Source organism: Falco cherrug, chromosome 6 (assembly GCF_023634085.1).
Source record: "Falco cherrug isolate bFalChe1 chromosome 6, bFalChe1.pri, whole genome shotgun sequence".
NCBI lineage: Eukaryota > Metazoa > Chordata > Aves > Falconiformes > Falconidae > Falco > Falco cherrug.
The window spans coordinates 15,389,519-15,406,202 of NC_073702.1; the positions used below are offsets into that span (position 1 = coordinate 15,389,519).

General features: G+C 36.8%; 1 protein-coding gene across 1 annotated transcript in view; it reads left to right on the top strand.

The window, feature by feature from the left end:
• Window positions 1-16,684, top strand: part of EYS (eyes shut homolog) — an 873,960-nt gene that overhangs the window by 212,326 nt on the left and 644,950 nt on the right. The gene's annotated exons all lie outside the window — the stretch shown is intronic.

Sequence of the window (16,684 nt, forward strand, 5' to 3'; positions counted from 1 at the left end):
TGGTTTTCTGTTCAGGCCCATGTTATGGTTTGTGTGACTAGTATCTCCCACATGCAAGTTTGTCTTTATTTTTCTCTGCAAGGGCAAATCATACAGGGATTTTTAAAAATAATTGAATACTTGTACTCTCTGCTACATGTTTGTTCTTAATTCCTACTGAATTTTGTTCAGCAGTCTTGAACTGGCTGTCAAGAAAGCTTTATCTCCTGTACAAATAATTTTAACCCATGTAACTAGACAATTCTAATGTCTGTTCTCTCCTTTTTCCGAAGTTTCCTGATACTTTGGTATCCTAGACTCAGACTGCTAAGTGCTTAAAAAATAATAAAAAAAAAATACATGAAATCCTATAGGGATGCAGGGTGGTTTGCAGAAGACAAGATAACCGAATTATGGATATCCTCCTTCCCCTCTTAACACCATGGAGTTAGTAATGGCTTAACCCTGAATACCCAGAGATGTAAAACAAATCATCTGGACACAAATTTAGAAAACTGAAACATCTGGGAGATAAGATTCTGTTCTTTAATGCTTCTAGATTAATCTCCAGTATTACATTCATTTGATTTTAGATTAGTACTGTAACCAGAAAGTTAAGTATGTTTGGTGGGGACACCCTCAGGTGGAATAATCCATCCTATGAAGGTCAGTGCAATTTTGTAAAGGAGAATAGTTTGCCTATATTGTATCTCTTATACGACTGGGAAATTTATTATTTCCTTGTTAAGAGTTGAATGTGCCTATTATATATATACCCACAAACTGTATTAAAAGAATGATTAAGGTTTCAAAATCTGAAAAAGCCAGAATTAATGCTGTCAGTATGATTTCCTGTACCCTTTCTCTTCCTCTCTGTGCAAATCCATTATAACTTGAAGTTGCATAATTTCTTTCTGCTTCAGTATGCACAATATATTTAACCCAAGAGTAGATATTCCCTCATATATATTCCAGTATTTTTAGGTGTCAGTTAAATTCCAGGATACTACAGATGTCTTCTGTTTACAGGATTATTTAAAATTTTAGATTAGGAGGTAATAGCTACTTGCTTTTTTTTTTTTTTTTTCCCCTGATTCTAACAGTTAAGGAGACTTCTTTATTATGAAAAATATTTGGTGCAGTGCTAATTCTATCATCAGTGTAATCTTGATTTTTGGAAAAATATTTTCTGTTATCACATTCAGGATGTTGATATATGTTAATACAAAGCCAGAATGTTATCATGTAAAAATTGTCATGTGAGCGACTACTAATCTTCTCATTAATACCCAGTACTATCACAATTCATTTATGCAGATTCAAGAAGCTCATAAGAGATGATGAGTACTTCTGTGAAAATATCTAATGAATACATGTATGCAGCAAGTAGCAGTAGCAAGTCTTAACTTTTGCATTCATATAATATTTTGGATGCATTTTCATCTGAATCTATTGGTAATATTAATTTAAGTAATTTAGTAAGATTTATGAATAATGAAATAAGTTTTATTTCCCTCACTGTGTTGTTATATTTGGTATCCAGTACAAGTAAAGCAGTGACATAGTAGAGTTAGTCCAACAGAGGGACGGCGAGATGGTTAAGGGCATGGTGCAGGTTGTACTTGGAGAGACCAGAGAGACCGGGAGAACTGGGTCTGTTCAATGTAAAAAGGAAAAGAGAAAGCGGGATTTTACTGCTGTCTACAAGCACCTAATAGGAGGCTGTAGAGAAGGCAGAGTCAGTCTTTTCAGAAGTGTTGTTAAAAATAAAACTGGGGGGGAAGAGGGGAGAAATCTCAAGTATGCAGGACCAAAAGAGACTTTCTGAACTAATAATTCCAGTCTCTGGTGATGATAACCAAACTTCTCACAATCTGTATTCCTACAGTAATCAAGTTCTGACTTTATGCAACTATTACTGTAAAAATTACTTTTCAGAGTCAGTGAGCTTTCTTCCTAACAATTCCAACTGGAAGATTATTCCAGAATCTCACCACCCTCTGCTGATTAAGGTTTTCTACTATGCAATTTCAATTTGTTTGTGAAAAAATCAGTATCAATTTGTACCTGTGATACTTATCCTTTAACTTAAATAGCTGTTACTTTTTTATTTTTTTTTTTATTTATTTTTGTTGGTGCTTGATTCTTACGATAGATTTAGGAGAAACATTCATATGTCCTTTCAGCCTACATTTTGCTACACTAGACAACCTAAACTTTCCGAGTCTTCTTTTGTGTGACAGGCTCTCTCTTTCCTGGTCATTCTACTAGTCCTTTTCACATGCTTTTTTATTATAGAATCACAGAACAGCCCAGGTTGGAAGGACATCAAAAGATCATTTAGTCCATCTTTTTCATGGGAAATAGAGCCCAGATGAGATTATCTAGCACCCTGTTCAGTTACATCTTGAAAACCTCCAGTGGTAGGGATTCTACCATGTCCCTGGGGAGGTTGTTCCAGTGAATGTTCTTACTGTAAAAGTTTTTCTTACATCTTCTTGAAAAGCACTGATTTCTTCTATATGAGATCCTTCCTTTATTTTGCCAATAAAGATTTGAAGTAGAAAATACTGTGCCATTCCTCTGGCTTTCTATCCAACCATTTCTGTGGGTTGGTTGAATTAATATTCCTTTGTTCTCAGAGGAAGCTTTTGATAGTAATGATCTTGCTTTGGAATGAAGATGTAAAAAAAAAAAAAAAAAGTGATCTCAACAAGGACAGATCACACATGATTGCTGGAGGTGTAGACAGTTCAGTTTTCAAATGCACCTTATTTTTCAGTACATAGCCTGTGTGCAAGATAAAGTTATTCACATATAACCTACTTTAGTATCTGACTTAGTTTGACATTTTAAGAGTTGAGACTTTAAAGACTGTAACATAAAATGTTTTTCAGTTTTATGCTTTCATCCTTGGAAAATGTCTAGGAGCCTTACCAATTTAGAAGACTATTACTTTGATGCTAAGTGTCTGAATTCAAACTCCCATTAAGTTGATCCTAGACCATGTTTGTGTTAGTGTAATTTAGTAGAAATTTATGGAGTTAGACAAAAGATAGATAGATATATTTCCTTTTTCAAATAGGTGCATTATTAAACATAAAATTTAATAACAAAGATTTCTTGCTTTTAGTAAGTAAGGATGTGATCTAATAGATTTAACCATCCAAGCAGGTCTTGTTAAGCAGGATACCCATAGGGCTCAGGAAGTGTCTCTCATTTATCTGATGTATTCATATAGCAGATTACTTTTTCTGTGGTCGTGACTTCTCTGCTAAGAATGAGAAAGAATCATTTAGACCTGTTTTTTAGGTGGAATCATAATTCTTAAGTATCAAATATTAGAAACATATTTTCATTCCATATTTTCTATTGAAACAACAGCATTTTTTAGATTTGACCCAGAGTTTCTTTGATTATTTATGGCAAATGGAAAATATTTTTTTCCTTTTATGATTTATTTTATAACATTAGTCTCTGAAGAACAAAATAATTCTGAGGTTTTGACATATGCAACATGGTTATGAGTCAGTTCACTGCTTATATGTCTTCACAGAATATCTCCTATTCCACAAAAATGACTATTTTTAAAACAACTTCATATATGTAAAAGACACTTGCAAGCAACACTGCTTTCACAAAATTGCTCCCAGTGAATCTAATTCCTTTTCTTGACTACTTATGCTTTATTTTACCTTTCCATTAGCTGAGAAAAATATGGCTAGTACCAGTGGAAACAGAGACCTCATCCCCTTCTTAAGGATGAAGTTTAAATAAAGAATTATAAAGCCTGAGAGCTGAACCTAATTACTTTGGCGTGAGAGTGTGTTGGCAAAAAATATATGAAACTATATCCTTAGTAAATAATTATCCTATATTTTTCCATGCCTACAGCCCCAGAAATTGTCAGTTACCAATCCTTCCCTTGTAATAATTTAAGCTAATGTAATATTTTTAATTCATCTTTCACATGTACTTTAACCTTGAATTTACAGTGTAGAGAAAAGTTGTGTAGCAGCTGCATCATCTGTTACGTGCTCTGATGATAGCTATTCGCCACTCAGTGAAGGCCATGTCAAAATATTTATACAGCTCATAATTTCTTTAACCACTTGATGCTAATATAACACACACACACACGTTTTATGATCAAGCGCTGGATTACAGTGTGTATTATACTATGCCACACTATACTATATTATATTATATTATATTACAATATATTTATCATATTTATTATATTATATATTTATTTATTATATTATACCGGGGGTATTATAAATTAGCCGATTTATTATTGGCTATAAATTATTATTGGCCAAATAAATTAAAAAAGCCACATATTACAATACATTTTTAGATAGAAGATTCCCATAAATGTGCTCTCAATAACATGAAAGTATTTATGGGACGCGTGTCTTTTCACTGGACTGCATGGAAATATTTATCCATGGCAGAGGTGTCTTCTTGATAGCACTTATCTTTGGCTGATGGAGAGAGTAGTTGAATGGATGAAGGAACAGAATTCTTTGCTGGTTCATAGAGCATAGGGTTGGGGCTGCTAAAGTCATCATATGGGATAAGAGGGTTGAGGATGAAGGTTTGGAGCACTCACACAGAGGAAAGGCAAACGTTGTTATAGCAGCATGTGTGAGGAGGGGAACAAAATATTCTGCATCTTCATGTGAGCCAAAAAACAGCTGGTACTTACTGCCAGTGCCACTAGTACATGTGATCTTAGAATAAACAAAGTTGTATTTTATAACTTCCTTAATACAACATGGTCATTGCTACTGCAGTATTGATGTTTGATAACGTTAAAAAGCCTTCTTTAAAATACATCAGTAAACTTATAACCACTGCAAGAATGAAAACTATGTTTAATTCCCTAAAGCCGGTTAATCTGAATACAAAGTTACTGTGGTTTTGTGCTTGTAAATTCTGCCTTCTTCATATCATGAATTATGGTTTTGAGGGGTTTTTTGGTAAAGAAACATCATGTTGACTACTCAGCCCTGGTAATGCCACTCCTGGAGTACTGTGTCCAGTTCTGGGCTCCTCAGTACAAGACAAACATGGAACTACTGCAGAGAGCGCAATAAAGGGCCACAAAGATGACTAAGGGACTAGAGCATCTTGCCTATAAGGAAATGTTGAAAGAGCTGGGGTTGTTCAGTCTGGAGAAGAGAAGGCTCAGGGTTCTTATCAGTGTGTATAAGTACCTGAAGGGAGGGTGTAAAGAAAGAGCCAGGCTCTTTTCAGAGGTGTCTAGTGACAGGACCAGAGGCAATGGGCACACACTGAAACACAGGATGTCCCATCTGAATATCAGAAAACACTATTTTAGTGTGAGGGTGACTGAGTACTAGCACAGGCTGCCCAGTTTTGGAGTCTCCATCCTTGGAGTTATTCAAAAGCTGTCTGGACATGATCCTGGGCAACCATATCTAGGTGATGCTATTTGAGCAGAGGCTTTGGACCAGATGATTTCCAGAGGTCCCTTACAACATCAACCTTTCTGTAATTCTGAGATTTTGACTGTGAAATCACAGGCTATGCATAGTCTTGATTTTGCTGACATAGTTGTACAGCAAAGCACTGGCATGAATGCATTCATATCAGAAAACTGCATGTTTCATTCCCATGGCCTTTACAGGTGGGAAGAAAAGGGGGTTATCTCCACTGTCTCAAGTTTGATTCTTAATGTTCCTTGCATTTTGCATAGAGTCATTTTGTCTTTTCACATTTCTTCTTGTAGTAGTCTTACGTCCATTATCAAGTTACATTAGTTTTCCAAATCTCAATTGTTTGGTGATACTCATAAAATGTAAAATAGGAATATTTTCTACACACTATCATCTTTGAATTATCATTCATATTCTTACACCTACAAGCTTTAACTAGATATTTTGTTGTACAGTTTCATTACTATAAACTAATTAAATGCAAATATATTTCCCCTTACACAGCGTTTCATGTACTATCCCACTAGCAATAGTTTTATGTTCTATGTTAACAGTCATGTACATTTATTTTCATATTATCATGTCTATGGAACTTATGAAACTTGTATGGTATCCTAATTAAAACCATATCAAGCCAGTACAATTTCAAGTATGCAGATATATTTATATTTTAGTTGACTAATTTATTCTTTTTTCTTCTCTAACTTAACTATACCAAAAATAGGTAATTAAATGTGAATACATGGATTATAATGTAATTAAAAACATCCCTCAACTCATTCTTGATTTAAAAATAATGGAGTTGAAGCTTCGTCTTCTTCATGTTCTTCCAGCACATTAAGATAGCTAATTGATGTTTGTGAAAGAGGCATGATTTGTCGGCATTCTGATCAGCGAGAAATAAACATAATCAAAGTACATTATATCATATTGAAGATTAATCATCTGCTTCAATGGAAACAAATTAGGATAAATACAAATTACATTTAAAATGTTTTCTGTCTGCAGAACAAATTCTTTTAAAAATGTGACAAGGAAGAGACAAAGAAAAAAAAATTCCCCTTTTTCAATAGTTTTCCCTTTCAAATCATTCAGAGTACATAATTCACACTGCATACAGCAAACAATTCTATTAAAAACAGATTGAACTTATGCATTTAATTTCTTCCCTCCCAATCCTTAGGTCTGTAGTATACCAAGGGCAGCTCTGAACAGCTCCATGAAGTGAACTATATAACAAAACCTTTTAAAAAATAGGGTTTATTATCTGCAGCTCTGTATTTGCCCATATGATATGCCCCCTTGCCTACTAGTCATCCTGTAAAAAATATCCTCAGAATGTCAGGAACAGATGCTGGACATTTACATCTCACTTGAGAAAGGGTGTCCCTGCCATGACATCACAGGGAGTTGTGGCAACATCCCAACCAGACATGTTGAGTGCCAAGAGCTCTTGAGTCAATATTTCTCAGATTTCAGACTGTCTCCAATGGTAGGACTGTTGCCCATGGTAGGATCAAAATGTAGGGTGTGGTTTTTTTTCCTGATTCTGAAAGGACATCAGTAGTTCCTAAAATATTTTTACAATATTAGCAAAACCTATTCATTTTAAAAATTACCTAAAACACTTGTCAGTAGCTCTGTTAAGAAGCTCTCTACAAAGTGTTGTTTTCTGGAGTTAATTTCTAAAATAAGGAATGCTGATAAAGACAAAAGTAGCACTGAAAACTATTTTTTATGTTTTTAATAATGAGGTGCTTTCCACTGTGCTTGTTAATTTTATGTCCTTTAAAACAAAACAAAACAAAACTTGTTTGGGCCAGACCGGATTACAGATAACTAGGTCTTCAATCCAAACTAGTTTCCACCTGGTTAGCTAATTCTCAGTTAAATTTAAGGAGTGTCAGAAGATAACATTTTCAAAAGGATGGAACTGCTAGAAAAAAATAATTCTAACTAGTTAAAACTCTAAAAAGTGGCCTGTAGCAACTACATTAAGGTAGGCTGGCAGCTATGCCTAACTACCTTTGTTTCCCTAAATGTCAAAATTTTAAAAAGCACAGGCAAAAGAAATTTGTCCCATAGTTTTTTAACACATTTAAATGCAAAACAGATTTTCAATTATAATTTCTTCTGCTCTTATTTCCCATTTTAAATGTATAGAGTATCAGCTCATTTCAGTGGTTTTAGTATTTTGCAGTTTTTTCATGTTTCTTCAGTATTATCAATAAAAAAATTAAAATATATAGGACTTAGTTCACACTATAGGCCCTTTAGAACACTTCTTTATTATACTTCAGATTAAATCTTGCATGTTTAGTTGCTATTTATGAGAATACTAATTTATCTTCTCTTCATCTGGCATATGTAAGTTAGGAGCAAGTGGGTTAGCTCTGTCTTGTTTTCCCACAATGAAAGCTAAATGAGATTTTTTGTTGTTTTGTAGATCTGCCAAATCAAATTTCTGGCTCCGTGTTCCTAGGCTGAACAGTAAGGCTGTTTAATGCCTTCCACTGGTCCCAGCTGTAGCCATGCAGCCATATACTTAAAATTGTCACAACGTGGAATATGAGCTAAGTTGAATCTTGAGCGTCTCAAAGCTTATGCAATAATATCCATGGTTTAAATTTGTATTTCTATGTCCAAGAACACAGATCTGTGCTGTGGTGGTTTTCTGAAGAGTTCTAAAGTTTAGAACAAATTGTTGTTTCCTAAAAAGATAGGTCTGGTCTGTTATGAGCTGCTGAAACCAGTAGCCCAACAGTGGTGACATTTCCACAGTCCCATGCTCCCAGGTCCAAGCTGTAGCGAGATTGGGAGAGATTTCCCAACCAGCACACACACACACACACAAATACAGTAAGTATATATGTATACTCATGGCCAGCCACACAGACCAACACAGACAAGAAACACAGCACTTGCACAAGCACAAACTGTGCAAACAGCCTCACCCTATTCCCTTCTCTGGCCAACCAGGATTAAAGGTAATTAGGGGAAAATATATATTCATATCTGTACACACAAACAACATGGATCCCTCTAGCTGCTGTGCTCAGTCTATCAAGTAGGTGTCCTTGGATCCCACTCTCCCCTGCTGCTTGTAGCTGGGCATAAGAGCAGAAGGCTACATGCCACAGCAGCTGCTCATGCTCACACCTATACACACACAGAGACAAATGCTCAGACATATATGTGCACGTGTGCACATGCGCATGCACGTGCACACACACCCCCATGATTGCCTTTACTAACTGGCTTTAGATTACGCAGCAGCTTGCCCCAGGATCCCCTGGTCTCAGTTGCACAGACACATGCAAACGCATCTCTCCAGTAGCAGGCCCAGACCTATGGCCTCGTCAGGACCCAGCCCCCAGATCTCATGGTCTCCTCACTCACTCACTTGGGATCTCTTGGTCCCTCCAGTAGCCAACTCATAGACACCACCCCCCACCCTCACCCCCACCATGGGCAAAAAAGAGAGAGTCCCTCATCCAGGGAATTAGAAATTGAGTTTAATAAGAAGAAAAGACAGATTGGACAGGCACAGGACATGGTCAGACACACACACACACCCCAACACCTGTTTACAGGTCACCAATATTTTTTTTACCCTTGTCTCACTGTTTTCCTGCATTTTTTCCCCTTTCTGAACATCCCATAACTAGTCTTGTACAATCTCCAAATGCTCTTCCCCTGCACTCCACAGTGAGACCCAGACCCCTGAGCTCTGACCCCCTGAAGTCTGTGAGGTGCCAGAGATGCCTTCCCTGCTGACCTCTGGTGTGGGATGTCCCCTGGCCCATGGGGATGAGGCTCCCCTGGACCAGCCTGGGGGGATCTGTAGTGGGCGTTGGTGTCCCTGACTTGGGCACTGAGGTGCCCCCGCCTACCATCATGCCTCTGTGCTCCTTCACATGTGTGGAGACAAGTGTTTAATCATAAAACATAATCCATGAAACAATTTCATGTGTTCAATAATTTCACCTGAAATCAAAATATATTTTTTTTACATTGTGATATATTCCCACAAATTTATTTCCTTCTACTCTCCTTTTCAAGACAATCTTTTGAGGAAAGCTGTTACCAGCATAGACTTCAGTTATTTACTGGTTATGAACAACTTTTAAAGAATTATGTAAAGAATCCTTGGAGATGGATTAAAGGGAAGTTAGTTAGAGGGAAAAAGCCATTGAACAAGTCATCTGAAAGTAACAGCTTAGTAAAAAAGTAAAACAGAAAGAGAAATAAGGCAGAAGCTAGTAAGGAGGCTGATTGTCAAGGTAAGGAACCAGAGGAACCAGGTGTGGAATACAGTAAACAGGGCAGGAGACCTGACTTGAAAGAATCTGTCCTCATTTCTATCTTCTTTAAACATTGCATCATAGCCATCTCTTTACTGCCTTCTTTCCTCAAATTTCCTTGATGATTTGGCATGTGTCTGCTGGTCAGCTGTACAGGTGCAGGTCTGAAAGAACAGGGACTTGGAAGGCAGTAGTCATGGCAAGTGGGAGAACTTTCTTGTTTTCTCTCAATTTATAGCTCATCCTTAATGGAGAGGAGGCAAGGAAGAAAGTAACACTTGAAAGAAAAGGAGTGCGCAAACCCAGTTTTCTCTCCTGCCCCACTATTTCTCTGCCACTTAATCCCCACCATAAAAAAATACCCTTTAAGAAGATGTTATCACTGCTTGCAGCCATTTTGTACTCTGAACACAGGCTGTTCAAACTCAGATCCTATGCCTTAAAAGGATGGTGTTTCGGGATGTCCTGGGTGATGATGTTTCCATATTTGTCCCTTGATGTCTGGACAAAATTACATCATTGATACAAGAACAGACAGCTACAGACTTACAGACTCAGTTACTATGGAGTTAACCTTGGGAAAATGGGAATCAAGCCTGTGAGGCAGTGGCCAGGAAAGGTAGGTATATAGGGAAGGGGGGAAAAAAATACATATATATATATATATAAAACATATTTGATTTTTGGAAGGGTCTTTTCCCTGAAGGATTAATACACTAGACTACTACTAAGAAATCTTCTAAAAATACAAATTGTATTTAAAACATTTTTTTATATATTAGACATACGTTGATATGAGCAAATTAGCTATTAAAATCCTTCCATCACATTCCAATGCACTTATTATTTGTATAGGTTCAAAGGACAGCAGAATTTGAAGACTTTGTAAGAAAGAAGATATTGCCAAACTCTTGAATTTTTTTAACGTTGTGTTTGGCTCAGAAATACCATGCTGTCTGAAGAAATATAGTGCATAGTTTAACACATTCACACCGGTTTTACAGCAGTATTAGGAAACCACTGAATTTCAGCTGTGTTGCTCTGATTTGCAACGGTGTGAGGGCAGAATCAACCATGAGTTTTTTAATTGGTTCAATTTTTAGCGATGTAAACTATCCTATGATTCTTTATATCATCAAAGTACTATGGTCTATGCACAATAAACCCATCACATCCCATTATAGATATGTAGTGAATTCATGACCTATTACCCTATACAAGACACTTTTAACGGTGCAGCAATACAAAGATTAACTGAGATAAATGCAGATTTAATCAAACGGATCATCTAGGAGGCTGCAAGACCACATACTGCAACCAGCTACTGTTTGTGGAGATGACAATAAGTAAGATCCATACCTTTCCTTCTTTGTTGTCCCAATACTTTCTAGGGAAATCCATACCAAAAGTAATATTTCTAATAGAAATAAAGAAGTTTGACTTTGAGTTGATACGCTTTAACACTTTCATGCAAGCAAAATCTTAGAAACAGTTTTGAACAGAGAATATGAAATTTCAAGTGTGTGGAGAATGAGTTTTGACCTTTACAATTGATGTGATCAGTGCAACCCTATTATTTATTCAAAATTAAAAATTAAAGATCCACATTTTTGGTTTTGTGGTTTGGTCATTTGACTAATACCCATTATACAGGTAAGGATACAGACCCAGAAATACAGTAGTATATAAAGAAATGAACAAAATAAAGGATTTAAATAGTGAACTAAAAGATAAGAGAAGTAAATGAGGAGAAGAATTATGTGAGAAGAATTATCTTCTTGTCACAAATAATCTTCTCCATCTTAAATTCACAGGACTGAAAAAGTACACTTCTATAAATGCAATACTACACATTCGGTCAATATAGCAGTTGTACATTGGATTGAAATGTGCTGAAGATTGTTTGCTCCTGTCGGCTTGGAACGGTGGCTAAAAACAGACAGTCCTAATGCATTATTATTCTGACTCCTGACAAATTAGAAACATGGACAGACACACTTCACTTTATGTTCTCAGCAGCTCCAAGTTAAATCTTGGCTAACATGCTGGTTTTGGCTGGGATAGAGTTAGCTTTTTTCATAGCAGCTCTTATGGGGCTATATTTTGGATTTGTGCCGGAAACAGTGTTGATAACACAGGGATGATTTAGTTACAGCTGAGCAGGGCTTGCACAGAGCCAGGGCCTTTGCTGCTCCTCACCCCACCCCAGCAGCGAGGAGTCTGGGGGTGCATGGGAATTTGGGAGGGGGCACAGCTGGGACAGGTGACCCCAGCTGGCCAAAGGGATATTCCAGACCATATGACATCATTCTCAGCAATAAAAGGCTGGGAAAAGAAGAAGGAAGTGGGGGGACCGGACGTTTGGAGTTGCAGTGTTTTTCTTCCCAAGTCACCGTTATGCGTGCTGGAGCCCTGCTTTCCTGGAGGTGGCCGAACACCTGCCTGCTGGTGGGAAGTGGTGAATTAATTCCTTGCTTTGTTTTGCTTGCATGTGTGGCTTTTGCTTTACCTATTAAGCTGTCTTTATCTCAATCCAGGAGTTTTCTAACATTTACCCTTCCCATTCTCTCCCTGCATCCTGCCAGGGGGGAGGGAGTGAGTGGCTGTGTGGGGCTTAGTTGCTGGCTGGGGTTAAGCCATGACAGCTAGGTCTTCTAGTTTATTGATCTGATTCCCTTGATGATGCAGAATTTTTGTTCTGTTTCTTTACTTTTTTAATGCTTGTCTAATCCAAGTACATAGAGGCCTTTTATAAAATCATGGTATTTCCATTTCATGTCTTCATAATTAAGTACACTTTCTAAATCTTTTCCCTTCTCTTGCAACCTCCTCCCCCTTGAAAGTCTGAATATATTTTCTATTTTACTTCTAACTGCAGATTCCTATTTCGTTGTTATTATTATTATTCCTTTAAATATAACTACTATTATGATTAGGATAATGTCATCCTGGTCATGACTTAGATCAACTTAAATGTAAGATATGAACACATTCTACCTTCTTTCAGGGAATTCTTTTAACTGTCTCCCATACTTCAACTTTACTTGCCTTGTGCTCCTCTGAATTCTTAGAAATTTCCTGTCACTCTGAAAATAAAACAAAAAGCATAGCAACTTCTCTTGCCATAATTTTTGCTAATACCTATCCAATATCTAATTTAATTCCAAGACATTTTCTGTTTACACTGGGATGATATTCCAGAGATGGCAATCTATGGATTGCATTGCTAAGAAAAATCTTACTTTGTTTTTCTGACTGGTATTTTTAATTCTTCCTTTGTCTTTGGCATTTTCTCCATTCTGAGGGATGCAGACAGTCTTCAGTCTTTATTTAAAGAAATCTAATAAGAGATCTCAACCACGTAATCTTTGGAGGCAAACTGAGCTTTGCATCTTTTGAGCTATATGGAAGTGATGGTACAGAATACCTTTGCAGGGAGGAAAATTTTCAACCACAGTTTAACAGGATTGCTTTCCAAATTAGGGCTTCTCAGAAAGTGAGACATTTTTTCCCTGTGTTTTGGTAGGTCCCTTGTTAGTCTGAAAAAACTCTTTTCCTTTTCTGATGTGGCATGCTATGTTGTAGAAAAAAGTGAGATCTTCAATACCTTCTCTTTTTTCTTCCTTTATTGAGCATTTCTAATAAGTTGGTATATCTATTTCTTTTTCTTTTAGTTGGGTGACCCCCTTTTGTTGGACACAGGATAAAAGATGGCTACTGCTACTGTGAAAGATGAGAAATTATCAGAGCAGTAGTGTTCTCTCATCTTTTCCATGCAGAATTGTTCAAAGAGGACAAATCGTGAAGATTTATTATAAGAAGTAAAAATGACAGTAACTTGACATTTTGGTGGCTGACACCAGGAACATACTGAAGAATTTTCTTTCTGTCTCACCGTGTTTAAGGAATATCTCTTTTCATTACAGCTTTGTTTCCAGTCCCTCCTCTTTCACTCGATGACATCAGGAAATTCTTATCTTTTTCCTAGCAGGAAAGAAAAGCAACAAGAACTTTTTATAATAACAATTGTTAGTTAATAATTCATGATATTTAACTTAAAGGGAATAAGTGGCAAAAGTTTCATTGCTCCTCATTTCAAGCATACCATATGGAAAATTGCTGAAGTTTAGTCCAAACTTCATAGAAAATGCAGAACAAAATGCAATAGATACTAAAACACCAACCTGCTAAAGAAATAGTGCTTTATTCTACTTATCAATTAATACAACAAAACAAGAAAGACTTGAGAAATCAGCTATTGGATATCTGTCTGTTCTCTACCAGTCCCCTGAGAAAAGATTTTTGAAATGGTTTCTGAGACAACTGTATATGTATAAAAGGAGTGAATAAAGGTTCCCATTTGCCTTTAACAGTCTAACATCTTAAACATTTATTCTATCATCTGAAGCTGGCAGGACTTATCTTGTTAGAACTCCTCCCGAATGTCTGATTGTGCATCTGTAGACCAATCAGATACAAATAACAAAACCTTGAAGTTACAGATTTGCTGCATAAGAAAGAAACAACTTTCTCATTATTACTTTGAGAAAGGCTCTGGTCTCGGTTTTGCAGTTTCTGCAGTGCCAACCTGACGTTTTAGCAAAGCTTAAAATATTAAATTTTAGCATGTCATGATTGGCACTTTGTGTTCTTCCAGAAGTCTTCTGGACTTTTAAATTAGAAATGTTGATGAGTCCTGTGAAACAACGAGTAACGTCCCCAGGAATCTGATGTTCTTGAAAGCTCGCAGTTTACAATACATTCAAGAAATAAATCTGTATTAATTAAAGAAAAACTAAAATTGTGATAATTCATGTGTGTAGTCTGCTAGAATGTATAATAAAAGATTTATATTAATTAATTTTGCCTCAGCTTTTCATTTTCATGACGTTTAATCTTATAATACAATGGTAAATTACTGGTTTTGTTTAAAATATGAAGAATCATTTTACATGTCTTCACTTATTAGGAAGTGAGATAGGTCATATGAAACAGGTATTGAACCTAATGTATTTTGTCACATTTTCCACTGGAAGTTAGAAACACAGCACCCATCTAGTGGGTTGTGAATTGATTCTAATTTTACAGCTATTTTTGGTTTAATTTTTTTTATTGCAAAATTCTTTGTATACAGAACTGCATATAAGATATGCAGGCTGAGTACTTCAGCACCTTCCCATCATTGCTGTCAGCTACCACTTTACATCTTGAGGGGTTTGTTGACATTCTCACTATAAAGCTAGTCCCAAAGTACTATTCTGATGATAAAATCGTAAGGAATAAATGAATACGCGATTCTACATTTGGATATGCTGTGGAACAATTTAAAAATTTTAGAAAAATAAAAAAAATGGGAATTTTTTTCTTTGCATAAATAAATATCTGTTTAACAGTGTGGCATGCTTTCACTATACATCTTTCACAACTGATGTTCTGGGAACCTAGTATAAAAGCAAATGCTTTTTCTCCATTTGAATAATTACACTAAAGTATGTGTAAAGAAACTGAACAGAAAAAAACAAAAACTTTCAACAGGAAAACTTTCATTTTATATATGGATTTTTTTATATATTTCAGTGACAATGAAGTGTGATCTATTTTGTTCTTCCAATCAAAATGAATGCTCTAATGGTTGTGCAAAGATTAGTGGTGACATTTGGAATTAACATAGAACAAAGCTATAGATGTGTGGTGAGTTGACCTTGGATGGCTGTCAGATCCCCACCCAAGCATTCACTCACTCTGTCTTCTCACCAGCTTGAGGGGAGAAGAAAAGATGAAAAAGCTTATGGGTCAAGACAAAAAACAGAGAGATCATTTACCACTTACTTTCATAGGTAAAACAGAATTAAATTAGGAAAAATTGGTTTAATTTATTGCCAATTAATGTAGGTTAGCATAGTGAGAAACAAATTAAAACAACATCTGCCCCATCCCTGGTTTTTTCCCAAGGCTCAACTTCACTCTTTCATTCCCTAGTCCTCTACTTCCTCCCCCCCGCCAAGCAGCACAGGGGGATGGGGGATGGCGGTTGTGGTCAGTGGGTGACAGCTCTTCTCTGCTGCTCCTTGCTCCTCACAAATCTCGCGAGCCCCCCCCTCCCCCGCCCCCCACCTTCCTGTGTGGGTCTCCATGGGCCACAGTTCCTTCAGGGCACATCTATCTGCTCCAGCCTGGGGTCCTCCATGGGCAGCAGTGTGGTTATTGTCTCTGGTGTGGTCCTCTCCACAGGCACCTGGAGCACATCCTCCCCTCCTTCTTCTCTTTGATGCTCACAGTATTGTTTCCCACCCTTCCCTACCCGCCCTGCCCCCTCCACCCCTTACTCTACACTCTACCTGTGCAGCATTTTGCCTTTTCCTAAAAACATTTTCCCAGAGACATGGAACAGCCCCAGTCTCTCCTCACAGAGGCCACCCTGCAGCCCCCACTGCCAGCACCTGGACACCTGCACCCCATACAGTGTGACAAAGTACCTGTAAGAAATAAGAAAACTGAGTTACCCTTTCCTTTTTTAAGTTTCATCAGTCTTTGGATTTTTCTTTTAAGGATCTACTTTCATTCTTTCTTTTTAGTAACACATACAGCATCCCCATCTATTGTAATTAAGCTGTGCACTTTACATGTGCTGAAGACCTGACTCACATGGACATGTGTTTGTTACACCTCAATATATTTGCACTCTGTATTTTTTTACTGCTCTTCTCCACAGTAGAAAGCACTAGACAATGGATGACAGATAACTGATGTACTGTCTCTCATATTAACATGGCGAAGTTCAAAAAAGGTCTCATAAAAATACTAAAGTGAATCTAATACAAGCAAAACATTTGAAGATCTATATATCATTTGCATACTGCTATGAATGTCATCTTGCTTTCTAGAAGTACTGCCTACTTCATTTATTGCTTTATTCCTGCAATAAAAACATGTATT